This window comes from Accipiter gentilis, chromosome Z, assembly GCF_929443795.1.
Source record: "Accipiter gentilis chromosome Z, bAccGen1.1, whole genome shotgun sequence".
Lineage (NCBI taxonomy): Eukaryota > Metazoa > Chordata > Aves > Accipitriformes > Accipitridae > Astur > Astur gentilis.
Genome location: NC_064919.1, coordinates 52,351,904 through 52,369,403, shown reverse-complemented (window position 1 = coordinate 52,369,403; position 17,500 = coordinate 52,351,904). Strand labels below are relative to the sequence as shown.

Here is a 17,500-nt window from a genome sequence, read left to right as displayed (position 1 = left end):
TTGAACAAGACCAGTTTCCACTGGAGTGTGGAATAGGATTCCCAAGGGTAACTACTAAAGGCCCGTCTAAAACCCAGACTAGACAAAGATTAGAAAAACAATACAAGCTTACAGTAGCAAGCTTAAATTTCAACTGCACAGTTCTTTTCCATTTCAAAATTCCAAGACTTCTGGAAACCAAACCCCACCTCTTTTAGGCCACACATCTGTATAAATTTCCTATGAGAGAGAAGAATTTTTAAAGTTGTCATGCACTGAAACTAATAGTGCTGCTTCTGGAGTTTTGAAAAATGTTCCCATTAATACAGCATCAAAAGGCATTTGGGACTGCCAGAGCAAGACCAAAAGTTAGTAGCCTACAATGTGAATTTTCCATTTTTATTTTTTTTCTCTTGCCAAGACACGAGTTCGCTGGCAAAACATTTGATCCGTTATTTCCTCACTTCTCCTGTGTTACAGCATTTTTGAATGCATGTTAATACAATTGAGATTTTACCTTTTTTGTGTGTTGATTTCTATTTTGTTTAAAAATTTCTAAAAATCTACTGCTGCCAAGACTAACAGATTATATAACACCAGAATTTCATTTTGCACAGTAATTAATGCTTGAGATTAATCTTTCCCAGACTGGAAAGCTATTGGAGTTTCTTACCTACAGGCATGTTTTCAGTATTTTTACAGTATATGTGGGTAATACCATTTGCCAACTACAATAACTAGGGCAATAAAAGTGAGAAATCTAGATGAGAGATCTTCATACCAACTTAAATACCTAGATGGAATTATTAAAACTTGTGGAGGTCAGGTTAATTTAAACGCAGAGGTACAGGGATGTACAATGCTGAATGTACAAGGCTGTAACCACTGCAATTGTTAAATTAATTCTTGTGGTTGTTATGTGGTGGCCTACTGCTGTTTTTAGTGACAGTTTGTTTTGGATGGTTTAGTCCAGATCTACTAGTGGCTGCTGCTTTTGGAAAGACTGTCAAATATGTTTCACTCACAGTGTCTGGGTTATACAGATCTTCTATTGACATGTGCACAACTAAAAATTCCGTACAAATTCCAGTGTAGCATCAGGTTTTCCAAAATACTTGTAAAGACATATCTTCCTGCAGATAGTGTGTGCTAAAGTTCTGGTGAACACACATTTAGCATTTTCAGGACTTTAGAAAAGATGTTGATTCACAATTTTTGCATTTTGTAAGGCTCTCACACACTCCTTGTTTTTATGCATAATGTGAAGTAGTATAAAGAATTCATCTGGTTTTCCTTAACACATGCGGAATGCATGAGTATGGACAAAGAGTAGCAACCCTGAATTAACAGTTCTAGTTATATTTTAAGATACAGGAAATTTTAGAAATTAGTGTGCTGCCTTGAGAACACCATTTTTAATGTCAAAAGCTTAGATACCTAGATGTATATAATTTTTACCATCTTCGGATCTCACAAAAACATAGAAAAACAACGGTAATAGTTTTGGAACTGCTCTAGGATTTTGTGATTTTATGCAAATAGAAATTTAGGTTGTATGGTTTAACTTTACATAGTTTAATGCATCTACTTTGCAGGCATGTTGCTGCTACACTAAGCAGTGCATTTTCCTCACTCAGTTCTCCCACAGGGACCCAACCAGCTGGGAAATAATCCAAAAGCGTTTCAATAGACACATACAAGCAGATTAGACCCAGGTACTAAGCACAAAGATTAACCTTCGCAATAAGGAAATACTGAGGACAGCAGGCATACTGGGAACAGATGGGATTGAGGAAAGGAGAGGATGGATTATCAGAAGGCCAATGTTACTGGATTTGGTTTAGTTTGGATTTTATCTTTTTTTTTTTTTTTTTTCTAGTTATAGAAGTCATTCTACCTTACATCCTAGACAAATTCTAACTTGTTCCAAGAAGATCCTGCCACCCACCCCCAGAAGTAAAACCCTGGGACAGTCAGTACATTTCAGCTGATAACAGCAGCCACAGGCTACACAGCTTTAGAGAGAGATTATAAAATTCCTACCACTACAACTCCTAAAAATCAGGTAGTACCACCCATTCTGGCATGGAGGCTAGCAACCTATCATACATCTATCTGGAAATACAGTTTAGAAACAATTTGGGGATTCTTAGTAAACTAATCTAGCAGAGGCCGAGAAATTCCAGATGATGCAGAGCAGTCTCTAGGAACAAAAAGGGAACAATGCTGCTCTCGAAGTATCTCATAGATGCACTATGGAGTCACATTAGTGTGCCTGCATACAGCATAAAAAAGGCTTTTAACAGTTTAGAAACAGAAGTATTCATTTTGAACCCGCATTATCCTGAAACTATGACGAAGTTCAGACTGTGCCTCACTTTTAGTGTGAACAGAGTAAACAATAGTATCCTGTGACAAATGAAGGCATTGATTAAAAGTGGAAAAATGGGGCCAACTTGAGTAAATCTTACTGGTTTGCCTGGTTTCCTGTCTGTTCATTTGGTAGTAACTAAGAACAAAGCCTAACATAGCAACTAAATGTTAACAGAGAGACCTTAACACACACACACAGAGTCCTCATCATGGCTGAGTGGTGTTAGAAAATTCATCTTCTTAAGTAAGAAGTAAGGTATAATGCACGTGTGGCACTATCTCTTCCAACCTTGTGACTGAATATGAATGTCATAACACAGAGCAATCATCATGTATACAATGTACATTCTTCCTTCTCCCCCTGAGCCTGAAGTAAACTGCTTTATATGATAGAAATGAAAAATAAAAAGTACTTGAAATAGAAGGAAACCGTAGATACCGAGTATTAAATAACTGTAAATTGTTACAGCAGCATCAAAGGAACACATATATGTTCTGAGTCTTCACTCACCAATCATACCACACTTTCTCTTTTGCAAGGTGCCTTGAGAGCCAAGTGGAAAATTTTCGATAAGGGCTAAGTACTTTTAATGAATCACACATCCCTTTAACTGACAATTCTTCATGAAATGTGGGTATTGACTCCTGCATTCCAACCAAAACAACTGTTTGTATAAACTTAGCACTTATTGAATTTACACTGCAGTTTCATCTAGACAGTTGGATACTGCTCACTTTCCCAATCTGCTCTCCAGAATCTTACTACATGCAATCTGTTACTTTATGCTGTTAATCTGCTTTCCTCATTTCGCTCCAGAAATTACTCCTATCTATGATATGCCATGTGCACAAATAGAAGCTGTATTTTTCTAATTACAGGGTATCCTTCAGGTAAGAAGCAATACAGAATGTAACAGATTGTTAATAATGATCTAAAATACTATTTTTTTGAAAGAAATCTGTACTTACATACTTGCTTAACTGTACTTTGACATGTGAAAGTTAGTAGGGAGGATGTATGTCCAGTGGTTAGGAAAAGCAACTGGGTGTGAAGACAGACACTTACTTCTCATCTCAAATGATGTGCTATGGGATACTGGGTAAATAATTTCATTTTGTTGTTCTGTTTATCCACAAGTAAAATTCAAGTAATACAACGTAACTACACACAGGCATGCTGCAAGGCTTACTCACCTGATGGTAAAGATGCTACAGATAAGCCAAGTATTTGCTATTTTAAATGCCTGTACATAAGGAAATTGAAGTTATGCAATGCCCAGTTCACTCCCTCTTAGGCACCCTATATATACTTTTCCTTTTTGTAAAGAAGACCAAGCAAAATTGGAAAATGCATCATCATTCCTTCCTGGACTTCTTGCATACTTTTTAGGTGGCTTCTGCATAACACATGGCTGCATCTCCTTGGCACAGCAACCTGTACTCCTAAAATGACACTTGGCACTGCACCTGGGACACTGTAACCTCTGTGGACTAAAAGGATTTGGTTTGTCTTGTCCCTTCTGATTATGCAGTGTATGCTAGGAACAAGAATGTGTGGCAACATGGATCAATGGACTGCACACTGTGTTTTCTGGTCCCACTTGTTTCTACTCTTCACTTCTTGTTTCTACGCTTCACTTCTTGTTTCATGTACTACCTTCAACATTCCTCCTACAGGAGGGTGGGAACCACACATTTTATTCACCGTACTGTCCCAATAAAAAGAAAAAAACCTTTTCAGGAAAAAAAGGATTTAGAAGTAGTCATGAAATTCTAACCACCTCCTCTGATACTGTAAGCAACTTAAGTTTTCTAAGCATTGAATGCAAACATCGACATACACAACTTACATCTAAGAAATTGCAGGGATGAGAAGAAAGACATTTAATCATACATTCACATCCTTTGTCTTCCATTTGTACCTCTCTGTTCCCCACCAAGAAAAGAGAATAAAAGAAATCCCAGGCAGGGATGATGACAACACTTCAGTCAAATGACAAACAAGGCAATTTGTAAAGAATATTGTAGAAAGAAGCCTATTAAAACATTTCCAACACGAAATTTAACAATCTGTCAAGCACCACACCCAGAGGAAAGTTGGGAGTCACTCAGCATTGTATCATTTGTACTCCTACAGTGAATTACCAATGTAAACCACATAGGTCCACAGGGACATACTAGTGCCTTCTCACTGCATATTAACTTTAAGTCCTAAGGCATTCAGAGGGATAATGGTATTCAGCATACAGTCAGGTCTCAAAGGAAACCAAAATGCATCACGTGTCAGCTGTAAGTGTGTTCCCTCTCATATTTATGTAACATATATGATGCATATACAAATACCGAAACATATAATTAACTTGAAAGACAAAGAAAAGAGTCAACTGTTCGGAGAAAAATTATTCAGTAAATCCTGATTTCACTGACTTCAGTAACTAACTCCGATTGATTTCAGTAGAGTGACTTCAATAGGAATGTTAAGACTTCTGTGCTGCTTGCACTTTCAAAAAACCTTTCCAAATTTTGTGCTATGTATAAATACTGAAGGTAGCTGGTTTCAGCAGTTAGGAAAAGGAAAGCAAAAATACATACAATACATGCACAAAATCCCTCACAAAGTCATGGTACTTTTTTTTGCTTTCTCATTACACGATGAACAGCTACACCAAGAGATTCCCTCAGAGGGGAAGAAGGCAACTTAAATTTGGTTATTCTTCTTTGAGAGACCACCTGCTTCTGTGGTCAGAGCTCATCTTCCTCCACGTCTCCCTTGGAGTATCAGAAAGACTCCTGGCGTTTTGGAGGCTGACAAGCTCAGAAATGCTAGCGTAGCAAAGGGCATATATTGCCTCATCATTGCAGCACTCGGGGTGGGGGGGGAGGAAATATTTTTCTGAGGTACTGCTAAGACAATTTTTTTTTGTCTTCAAAAAGCCAATGATGTTGATTCTTACTACTGATAAAAGTTACAAGTCATCTCAGGTTACATCCGCTCTCTTAGGAAGAAACATGGTTGGCCATTGCTGGCCATGTGACAGCCGGCACTTACATGAGACCAAATATAAGGAAGCAGAATCATCCAGTATACCTGTACTGACAGCATAAACTTACCTCTCAAAGAAAAACAGTTACGACTAATTAATCTTCCTCTTTAAAAGGCTTGCCTGTACACAACATTTGCCACCAAACACAAGAGAAACATACAGTTAAATACAGACTGCAATTCCCAAGAAACCATGATGTCATGATGCTTCCGCAATGGCAAAATGAGTGGTAAAACTGCTGCTGGAACTCCAGGTACCATCTCTTTAAATCTCAGGAATGGATATAGTCAACATTGAGGCAAACAACAGTGGCTGACCTAAGGCTGAAAACATATTAACACAGAGATATCTGAAGTCAAAGAGGGGAAGGGGGAGGCAGGAGGTGGACAAATATTAGGGCCTTGATCTCCCATCACTTTAGTCATAGTTATAAGCTACCAGAAGAGTAGTTTTCATTAAAAGGTACCCGGCAAGATGCCAGACCCACTGGGAAACAAGGCCCTTCACTAAAAGACAGATTCTAATCAGTCAAATAGCTGTGGTATTAAAAAAAAAAAAAAAAAAAAAAAGAAACGCCTACCACATGTGGATGCACACTGGAGATGGCTGAAGATGCACCTAAGATGACTTTAGGTCAAAACTTTTTAGGATTAAAAAATAATCCACAATCACACGGGTAACAAAGACATGGGAGGGGTACCACCTTCACAGAGTTCACATAAAAAACATGGTTTGTGCAGCTGCTTCTGCTATTCTTGCTGTCCGTTCTGCTGTTGCTGAAAATATCACTGGTTAAGGATGAGCAAGTGAGATTTAAAGCCTGGAAGCCACTCTGTTCATAGTATGATGTGGAAGGACATGAGGTTTGGGTGTTAAATCCGTGAGAGTTCACTGTGAAACAGCTTAGGAACAAAGGCAGGGTGCTGAAGTCAGAACTGCCTCAGCCAAGCTGGAGCCAGAAGGATCAATCATGTTATTTCTTGCCTCACCTTGGGGAGGATTGTTAGTAGAAGATGAGTCAGGGAAGCTGTGCATAAATATCTTTCCCCACAAGATCAGGAATACAAGAATCTTGGAGCAGAAGCACTGGCATTTCTTGTTGACATCTGAAGGGAAGAAGCAGACCTCAGGCTATCCTCTGTCCTGGAAAGCAGCGCATAGGGTATCATCCTTCTTTTCCAATTTGTGATCTGCTGCATTTTGAATCAGGTAAATCCATTTGGCAATTAGTTACAGGCTCCAGACAGTTAAGAGGTACATGGATGTTCTTGGAGACATCTGTTCTATAGACCATCTGCTTTCCCACCGAAAGCAGTGGATCTCACGCCACCTTGTTAATATAATGCATGGTGGTCACGCTTTCTGTAACCCATTCATGATGGCCTTGCTATGTAAGCTGAAGGCTGGTCACAGCTATCTTCCTGCTCTGACCTCTTGAGACACTGAAATGTAAATTAAGCCTTTGGTTCTGAGATGTCCAGTGAAAAAGCAAGTCCAGTAGACATCAAACTTTTCCAATTTGGAAAGCAACAATGCAAGGAAAAGCAACCTTTGCCAATTATTGCCTAATTGTTGCTTTCTACTTACAGAGGGAGTCATCAGGCTGCGTGATAGTCACCAACACGTCTATCAAATGGGGCACTCAGAAGTCTAAAGTGTTCAAATGACATCTGCATTAAATGAATGTGCAGTGTTGTATTAGGTTGCATGTAACTGCAGGATGTCCTACAGCCAAATATGGCCACATTCCATTCCAAAAGAATAAAGGTAACCTGAGTCACCTTGTTAGCTTTGTCAGAGCTAATAAAATCAACAGTACAACTTTTGGCAAGGAAGAATTCCAGCGCAGTTTTCAGTAAGTTGCACCATTTGTTTTACAAGCCAATCTTATGGACATGGCCTGATGACAGTTTGGGTTTTTTGAATGTCTTCAATGAAAAGGTCCAGTAGGAAGTGATATCAGAAGTGGCAGAGGCCTACCACAAAGAAAAGGCATAGCAGAAAGAAACTTGCAGGTTAAAGTAAAAACCATGCTGAAGCAACAGGAGTGTCATTAGCCCGAACTTTAATTCTGGAGTTCAAGTCCTCTTAAGTCCAGGACTGATAGATCTCCTATTTTTTCCCTGGTTCTCAGAAACAGCTGCTGTAAAACAATTTTCCTCCAATATAGAACAGTTTTAGGTGGTCACATCATTCTCCTAACAATTCACTTCAGAATCCTTATTTGAGTCTCTGAGGATGATTAAGATGGGGGTTTGGAGTAACACAGTATTGAAAATTGGTGAGGTACTGTATCACACTCCTATAGACTGTTTATGAAAGTCTGAAGAATATCTGACAGCACAGTCCCAAAGAGATGACAAGAAAGAAAAGATAAAATAGGACGAGGTATTCAACATTTTTTCCAGCATCATTTACAAAAGTCAAGTTTGGAGGCTCAATTGTGTATTTTCATGAAAATACATTCTGATGAGCAGTGCTAATGGCTACGTTGCCTCTTTCTGAGGGAATCGTACTGTGTATAATCTGCTTGAGAAACAAGAGGAAGCTGACAAAATGTGCTTGGATGTGAATGAGAAACTCGTATTTTTTGACAGCTGAATGGCAGACTCTAGAAGAATGTAAGGTACGTCAGAAATCCTTGACTAAGTGTAAAAATTTCATCTTCAGAAATTATTTCTGAAGCTAGATTTCCAGGACCAGGCACTGGATATTCTTTATGATGTGAATTGATTTTTGGTGAGATTACTTCTTGCCTTGTCCAGACCTGAGGCCAAAGCCCTCCATGATCCCTCCAGACTTTCCAGATGAGATGGACAACTGATTATTTTTCTCAGAAGTTATTGGTTGAGGTGACTCTCTCATAATCCTTTCACACTGTGTGCCTTTATTCCTCTGCTAGTGAGGGAGACAGGACAGGGTAATCAAATGATGGATGAGCCCTTTCAGTGAAGAGAAGTGATTATCACAAGAAGGGCAATCCTGGAGATGGGACACCTCAGACAAACAGAAATTTTGAAGACGAAAGAGTAAGATAGCATCTAAAATAAACAAACAAAACTGCTTTAGTTGCAGGAATATCACTACTGAAAATTGCTTCACTAAGCCACATGGGATTGAAAAAAAGGAAGGTGTGAGATGTAATGGCCTCTATAGATGCAGTTATGTCATACATGCATACATTACAAATACTGCTGAATCAGAGAACATTCTACAGCCTTCCACAGCAGGGTACTTACATTCAACCATAGTCTGAATGTACATATATATAAAAACACCAGAGACAAAACTACAAATATGCATCACAACTTACTTACACAGAAAGATCAATTATCTTGCAGGGTCTCTATGAATATTGTTAGTTAACTTTTGTCCCATGTTAGGGAAAGGACCAGAATCACAATAATTATTTTATCAAAAGCACCTGACAGTCAGCTATGTTAGTATCTCCATAGGCTCATCAATCCTGGTTTTGTTCTTAGACTTCCCATGAATAACGATTGCCAGAACTGCATGGCCAACTTGTTTTGTAGGATGTCACAAAGCAGGACTTGGATAATAACTGTAAGCCCATTTTCATTTTGACTTTAGAGGTTTCACAGTTGTCTCTCCAGAGGCAAAATATCAGTTAACTGTGCACTGTGATGCACAGCTCCCTACCCATAAATATCTTATTAGTACAATAAAGAGAAGCAGGCCTCTCATATCCGTGATGGGGATATTAGTATATTAACACAGGATCGACAGCCTACAGAGAACTATGCATTAACACACATGTGTTAATCTAATTTATCTAATTCCTATCAGTGCATCTAGGTAACTTCCATGAGCAGCTGAGCAGTCTTACGTTTTCCAGTAACTGGATGAGAGGCTGGTAAGAAGTCTAAGGTATTATAGACACAAGCCAAAGAGTGAGAAGCTGGCAGAACATAAACCACAGAAAACAAGTTGGCTGAAAGGCATCATTACATCCTATGCTATTGCTGAGCTAATGAGCAGTAAAAAGTAAAGGAGTAATAAATCTAGAACTTAGAAACTTAACAAAAAGGTAATACTGCAGGTAATGTCTACATATTATACATCAATATGTTAAAGGGTGTAAGGGGACTAGAGGCAAGTAGCTCAATGGTTCCCCAAACTTCTGTTGTTTGATTCAGCATTGATGAACAATTTATGACACACCAAGACTGCTTCTGGAGTGTTCTAGTAATAACATACAGCAAAAAAACCCAGATAAAATGTAGCCTCAGAATGGTTTCAAAATCTCTTTTAAACACAATGTAAAACCTAGCAGTAGCTAAACTGGAGTCAATAAAATTAACCTAACCAATCTTGGCTGATGATCATAAAACTAAATTTAAGTACAGGCAATCTTTCTTTCTTTTTTCCCTACATGTCTTTTTAAGAATTATCTATGGTACAACTTGTTTCTATCTGTATTAGTCAAGCTAACCACATTATTATATTTAAGTTCCCTACAGACCCCAGTGTGCATCACGCATACAGGTGGCAGCCATCGCTCACACTGTGATACTCATAAGGTTCTATTTGGGATCCTGTGAACTACTAGTCATTCAACAACATTTGTAAGTGATATTTGTAAACAGTGACTTTCCCAGAAATCGTAACATATCATTATATAATATACTTTCAATTTTCTAAATGCTACCCCAAATAAGTGAGACTGAAAATGTAACAGATGATGATTTGATCTGGTATTAAGCATGTAACAGGAGAGTTCAGGATGTATTAACAGTTGGTTGTAGCTCTGCTGCACACCCTCTAGCTACAAGAGAAGCATATCCCAACCAGTTAGACACTGTGAAACAAGTCCTTCTCCCACAGATAAAGACAGGACACAAAAGGACTGGTCCTAAGCCACTCTGAGCTACAAGTTCCCAGTTAGTTTCCCATATAGCAATTGACATGTGACAGGTTCTAATTCCTGTCTCAAGTCCTTCTCCATTTGCTTTGTGCTCCAGTGAACCCATTTCCCTTAATGGCACCATGACTTGTACATAACAGGAGATTCACCACATCTTCAGCAGAGCTACGCAGATGTGTCTGAGGGACAGACCTGGCTCAGTATCCACGAATTCATATGCAAATCTCAGCCCCAAATGTTTGCCCGTTACTTAAGCCTTTGACAACTTTTATTTTTTCCTCGCTTGGTTGGAACGTTTATTTATTTATTTACACATTATTAGGAAAAAAAAAATTACTTTAGGTTGATACGTCTTTTTCCTTTAATTACATGACAAACAGTAATATAACTGCATAAATTTTGCCTGAGGTGAAAGTTGGAGTTGAGCCTTATCACTAGCTGGAGACATTGTTCTGGCTAACTTATGCAGAACACATTCATACTGTATGCCTGAACAATGGTTACCCACTACAGTGAAGGATTCCTTTTAGCAGTTGTCGATTTTGATTAACCCTTTTCTAGATTATCTAAGAACACAGTTTTTCTGCTTTACTTAATTTAATTTGCATTAAAGACAGAGGCAGTGAGCGGACTCTGAGCTCAGCAGAGCGTAAACATATGCACAGGGACATGATTAGCCTTCAAAGAAAGTATATACAACTTTCTGAAATGCAGACTACCAACTCCTTACACACTATACAATTCATGCAGCAGCATTGGTTTTATTTCCACAATAAACCACAAGTCTTCCATTTGCCTGTCTCGGAGTAAGGAATCAAAAGTGAAGCCATGGAAGTATAAGAGGGTATCAAATCTGAAGAAAATAAACAGAGATAATATAAATGTGCCTAAAATATATATTAAAAAAGATACTATTGCAATGGATGTCATTTGAGAAAACTGACAAAATATTATTTTGGTCAGCATTTACTGAAACACAAATGAATTCTACAGTAAAAAGGAATCATAGTTTTTCAAAGTTATAGATAGTTCTTAAAATCCTCAAGTTATTTTGTTCTACCGTTTCATGGTTTTTGTGTAACCTGCAGTTTCTCTTGTTATGCCACTACATACGCAGGACCTACCTAATTCCAAGAGGTCATCAGAACTATCAAAACTTTGCTAGAATGAAAACATTTCACCACCATTGCGGCTCCTCAACATCCTGCAGCATCCTGCACAATCTGCCCTTGCCTGTTTCTACCAGTATCTGTTTATATAAGCCTTTAAACTCAAGACGAACTCGATGCCCAGTCTTGAACTACCCCTCAATCCTCAATAGCATCACTGGACAGAATGTATCCTGGTATGTTTACAGATGGTCTGATCGGATTTTCTGATAAATTACAGAGGAATTTTTCCTCAGGTGAGAGTGTTCTCATTAATTTTCTCTCTAAAATATACACATTAGTACTTATCAAAAAAAGCAACTTGTGTATTTGCTCATTGCTCACCACTGAAAGAGGCCTGAATGAAACACATAGTAAGGTCCAACCAAATCTGCAGAGCTTCAGAGCTAGAGCCCAGATGTAAATCTGAATTTTCCAGCTGTTACTTCATCTGTACAGCACACTGAGCCAATTTAACACATGATGATTCTGCAGACTAGGCCCATCGTATCAAAATTAATTCATTCTAAAAAACGCTTAGCTCTTTTGGCTTAAAAGAGCTCTTCATTCATGCTAGAGATCTCTAAACCATCAACTACTTAATCTACACTACTCCTAAAATGAAATTTCTCTACTCCTGATAGTACAATTTTCTATTAATCCAGTCAGAACTCAGTTTTTACATGCACAAGTAAATTGTTTTGCAGAGAACATCGTGTCTCAAAACTTCCCACATTTCAGCCATCACGTTGGTTTGTTTAATATACTAAAAGACTGCATCACCATTAATAAGGTGTTTATATGCCTGCTACAGGCCTTCCAAAACTCTGAAGAGACTAATCAAGAATCCATAGAACATCAGAATCACTCAGCCTGAATTCATGAATCTCTCATCATGAAAATGCACAGGAGACTCTCTGATAGCCATGAAGGTTCCCATTGGCATATAATAAACAAAAATGACAGAGGTCTCTTCCCTTTACTCAAATGGTATTTCAAGAAAGAGAAAAAAAAATGGAGAAGAGAAAAAAATTATGCTTACTAGTGAAGAACATGTCCACTGTTTCCAACACTAAAGTAAATATTAAACATTTTTCTTCTACCACAAAAGTGTGTTTAACACTGCCAAAGTCAGCTTAGGGAATCTCTGTACTAAGGTGCTTCACTTGGAACTCATAGTGAGATAGATAAATGTTTTTCACAAATGCAAATTTCTCACAACTGGTCCTGTCTGCCCCTGTCCCCCAATTTACAGCTTAATTAGTATTTTTAAAAAACTTCTGTAAAAGGCAGAAGGTGAATATTTTCTCTTAGAATTAGAGGACAGGTACTTTCTTTCTCCCGCCATTTTGCATTGTTACCTCTGGAAATAAATAATTAACAACATTAACAACATATTAATGTAAAAATGATACCAAATATTGTCAAACTTGTAGAAGCATACCCACAACCCATATATGCAGTAGTAGCCTTCTAAAATGACTTAACTCCTAGTCCTTAAAAATGCAATCCATTAAGAACTCTGCAAGGAAAGTGCCCAAGGCTAGTTTAGAGGCTGATTGATGTCACTGAGACACATTACAAAAAACAGAGGTTAAAAAATATGTAATAAAAATCTCATGCTTGATAAAAAGTGTAATACTATGGATGTAACTTCCAGATAAAATATGGCATTCCACCGTATTTTTATACTGATCTCTGCTATTACGTTTTTACTGAACCAACAGGAGTAAGAAGTCCGTATACTCCATTTCAGGTAAAACATTTTAGAAGCCCATACCATTCAGTAATAAACTTAATAAACAAGAACGCTCTGATTCTGTAACACCTTAGTAGTCATATTTCTGTTTTCAGTTTTATATACTTCATGGCAGTTGTTTGACAAAGAAACACAAAGCACCCTGTTTTACAAGGTAGGTGGAAATAAAGTTCAGAATGTTCAGGAACTAGGGAGAGGAGAGAAGCAAGAAGCTGGATGAAGATTTCAGTCCTGGATGTCCTGACGTTGAAAGACACCCACTTAAGCGCCCAACTGAAGGGGTGGAGGAGGCGGCGGGGGAGGCCTTCTTATGTGCGGACACGTAAGCAGTAAGAAACAGTGAGCTGCGTACAGCCCTGATCTGCCCTTGATTTTCTAGGAGCTTCTTCTGGAGAGCTGGTGAATAAAAACCCACAAGAATCAAGCCTGTCTCCTTAGCTTTTACTGAGCGCGCTCCACACTGGCAAGCAACTGTATACAGTGCTTTCAAAGGCACAGTGCTGTGTAGGAGTGATGACTGAGTGCCCTGAAGGCACCTCAAACGCAATGCTGTCACTTCTAGTCACTACTCAGCAGGGCTAATGCCATACCTGTTATGACAAGAATCAGCCACTTAAAGGCACCACACCTCTGCCCCCACAACGCATACTTGGAAGAAGGTATGAGCCACACAGTAACGTTTTAGGTGTTGCCAAGGAGAAGCAATCTTTCCTATAAACACTGAAGAGGTGAGAAGCACAGAAAATTAATAAACTCAAGCGTATTAAATGGGGGAGGACTTCTTTGTTGGAGTCCAAATAACTGCTAGGATTTTTGTAGTAGTTGCTCTTGTGTATGGTCAGAGAAAGTAAAAGACTAAGATGCCATTTGACCAGGCTAAACTGGGTTTTAGTTGTCAGCCTAAACCTGCCATCTGGTGTCAAGATACAGCAGATCACAGCCCAGATGTGATCCTTCAAACAAACTGCATTTCTACCCCCTTCCTCTCTTTCTGCAGTGTGAGCAGAGAAGAGGATCTATCAAAGATGCAAATTAGCAGAAGTTTATTTCTTAGTAGAACAACTGTTAATAAGAACAATCTCATCAACAGGTAAAATTTCACACACATGCAGAAAAAAATTAATTACTGCTCCACAATCTCCATCTGTCAGTATTCGGTGCCATGGAAATATGTCTGCGGTTGAGGAAGGAGGTATGAATTTCTTGCTAGCAAAATATGCAGGTTGGCCCACCTCAACCATTTGAAAGGCTTCTGAAAACCCGGTATTTGTTTCAGGGCACTGTAAGTTTTGAAATCTTTCTCTCATTTCTTTACTTCTTTCTGTCGCAATATCTCATTCCACAATTGGGGTGGAGAAGGGTTATGCAGCGCTATCATTTGCACCTCATTAGTCTTGGGCTGGAGCTTTGAGAAAGCTGATACTCCCTCTAAATTTTTACAGATGCTTCTAGTTTACCAGTTCATGACTGCACTACTAGGAAAGACTTCCTGCCACTAAACTGCTTGCTGGCATGTACGCTGAATTTCAAAATCCCTGAAAAAAGTAAAGCTCTGTGGTGCTTACTTGCCTTATTCTTGAGGAAAAAAAAAAAAGTATCCTGAAAAACACAGTAAAACTCTTCACTCCTAACCTGTGAGACTGAAGCCCTTGGAAATATTTCCTTAAAATTGCAGCCTATCTTGATTTTGAAACTCCCCACAAAAATGTTCATTAACAGGAAGGCATTTGTGGACGTGTTTGTGGTGTAAATTAGTATTATGACACATTAAATGGAGAATAATTCATCAACAGATACCTTGTGTTTTGCCAAAATCTAGATATTTTCTTTTATTCCTACACGTCACATGCATAATCTTTTACTTGGTATTAGAAGATTTATATGAGAGATTCTTCCTTCTCTGCAATGTCATGCCCTATACTCCCTTCCCTAAAGGGCAAGAACTCTCTTTGGTGGTGTTTTGTTTTTTTTTTTTTAATTACTTTTTATTTTGCTTTGTTTATAATGGTTTTGGAGAATTTTCTGAAGTTCGGAGCAGGTGACACTGGTCTGTTCTTAATCTTTAGTGCTTTAGTAATGTTAAGGCTAATGACGAGGGACACAAATCCCCTGATGGAACTGAATGCATTCCAAGCTCCCCGACCCACTCAGAGCAGTAATCCCCTGCAGCTGGAACTTACTTACCACCATGCACAGCTAATACATTTTTTAAAAGCTAGTCACTAGTGACAAATGTAAACTGGACTGAGCAGCTCTCATCTCCTATCCCCAATCTTCTCTCATAACCCTGAGACTTGCTATTTCAGTGATGGATATGATCTGCCTTTTAAAGCTACCAAACCAGAGTTGTATAGCTCCACTCTAAGTGACTAGAAGGTTTTAAAAGCATCTTCAGCTGTCAGACTTGAACAAAAACAAAAAAGGTCATTCTTTACACAAACATTTCACAACTGGGAAAACCATCTTAGTTGGCTTTATCACTACCATTCTGAACCCACTATTTATTTAGATGTTACATGCAAGCCATCTGTACAACACAATTACAGTATCTGCTTGATGCTATTAAGCTGCTTGCTGCTTTCTGTTGTCTTAATAAAACTGCTGCTTGACATGGGAATGAAATCCAAGACCAGGGTCCAATTCTGCTGATGGTAATCTGCTGCTAGTACAAAAGCACACTGAAGTTCCAGCCTCACGGTACAAATCCTGTGTCCTATGGTACAAAGGCAGACTCCCATGCAGTTTCTCCTATTTAACTGACTGCAGAGGACTACTCAAATTTACACATGGGCAAATTACAACAGAATCCTTTTTTCTAGATATTCAAGGGAAAGGAGGACTGTTTCCAAGTAAGTATCCTCTCCTCACCAACTTCTACAGAAGTCCACAGCTGAACAGCCCAAAGTTAAAAGTACGTTCCAAAGCAAGCAGTGAAATGCAGAGGGAAAGCTGAAGTCTAAATATGAAGAAAAAGATTATATCGCTTGGAGGAAAGGAAAAAAAAAAAAAACTTCCAGTGATGACATAATTATAACAAAATATCCCTGGCAGGAATGAAAATGGAAAGGGCTTGATGCTAGTGTAATTGTTTGATCTAGCTTTTTTTAAAATAAGGGTTAGTATAGCACCTTCTTTCTGTTTATTAAATTTCCCAGGTAACTGGCATTAATTACCATGATTTAAGTGATATTACCAATAGGACTTGGAAATAGCTACCAAAACACTGACTACAATACTTAAATTTCATTAGATTTAATTACTGCAAAGTTACATCTGGTGAGGGAAACATAATTGTATAACTATCCTCAGCATTCTAACTTGAGTTCAGCCTCTGCATATTACGTACTTAAGTATCTAATTTAGGTCCTAAAATTCACTCCAGTTAATAACGTGTAACTAGCAGAAACATAAAGAGACAGTGACAAACAGGTCTCTATGAATTAAAATCAGGTCTAATTATGTGACCTTTCTGTGTCCCTTAGAGCCCTCCTGAGGGCAGGTATTTCAAGCAGTCTTGGTGACCAGTCTCAACAGTAACCATGCAAATGGAATGTGTAAGATGGAGAAAAACCATCTCCAGTACTAATGAAGAAAGCAGAAAATAATTTGCTTTATAATCAAGGTTCTGTTCTATTTTCTTCCATTTCCTTCTGCGTGTCACTGTCTGTCATATTTCCCCTAATTTAAAAGCAATCAGACAGCCTCCAAATAATTAAACAAAACCCTTTATCTCTCTAATTTTCACTTTGAATACAGCACCATGGGATTTCAACATAGTGCATGCAATTATAAAGGCACACACTCTTTCTGCATGTAGCTACACTCAGAACTCGTAAATTAATTCAACACCAACACAAGATTTAGAAATAGACTGGACTGCCAACATGCTAATGATGGGTAAGTGGTGCTTTATGGCAAGAATGTCCCTGCTGTCATGGGCACTGCTGTTTTTTAATATTGCTGCTGCTACAAACATTTAACAATACCAAATATTTTTAAGGACCGCTTCTAAATTTATGGCAACGTGTACGTATTTATAACTCCTGTCATGATCTTTAGACAACTTATTGTAATCCACATATTCTCTTCAGTGTTACAGTGCTTACTAATCAAGTATAAAATCTGGCACAAATTTCATCATAATGGAATTCAGCTATGGCAACAATATTCTGTAAATACACACACACACACACACACACACAAAAAGTAGTACGTACCACATTAGAAAAATGAGATCAAAGTAAACTTGGAATTTTTTATGAACAAAATATAATTTAAAAATAGCATCCAGTGCTCTGCTTTAATCCACAGT

The 17,500-nt window shown here is 38.3% G+C and overlaps 1 protein-coding gene across 1 annotated transcript in view; it reads right to left on the bottom strand.

Moving 5' to 3' along the window:
- The window catches only part of BNC2 (basonuclin 2), a 329,075-nt gene that overhangs the window by 286,271 nt on the left and 25,304 nt on the right, over positions 1 to 17,500 (bottom strand). The window lies entirely within an intron of this gene.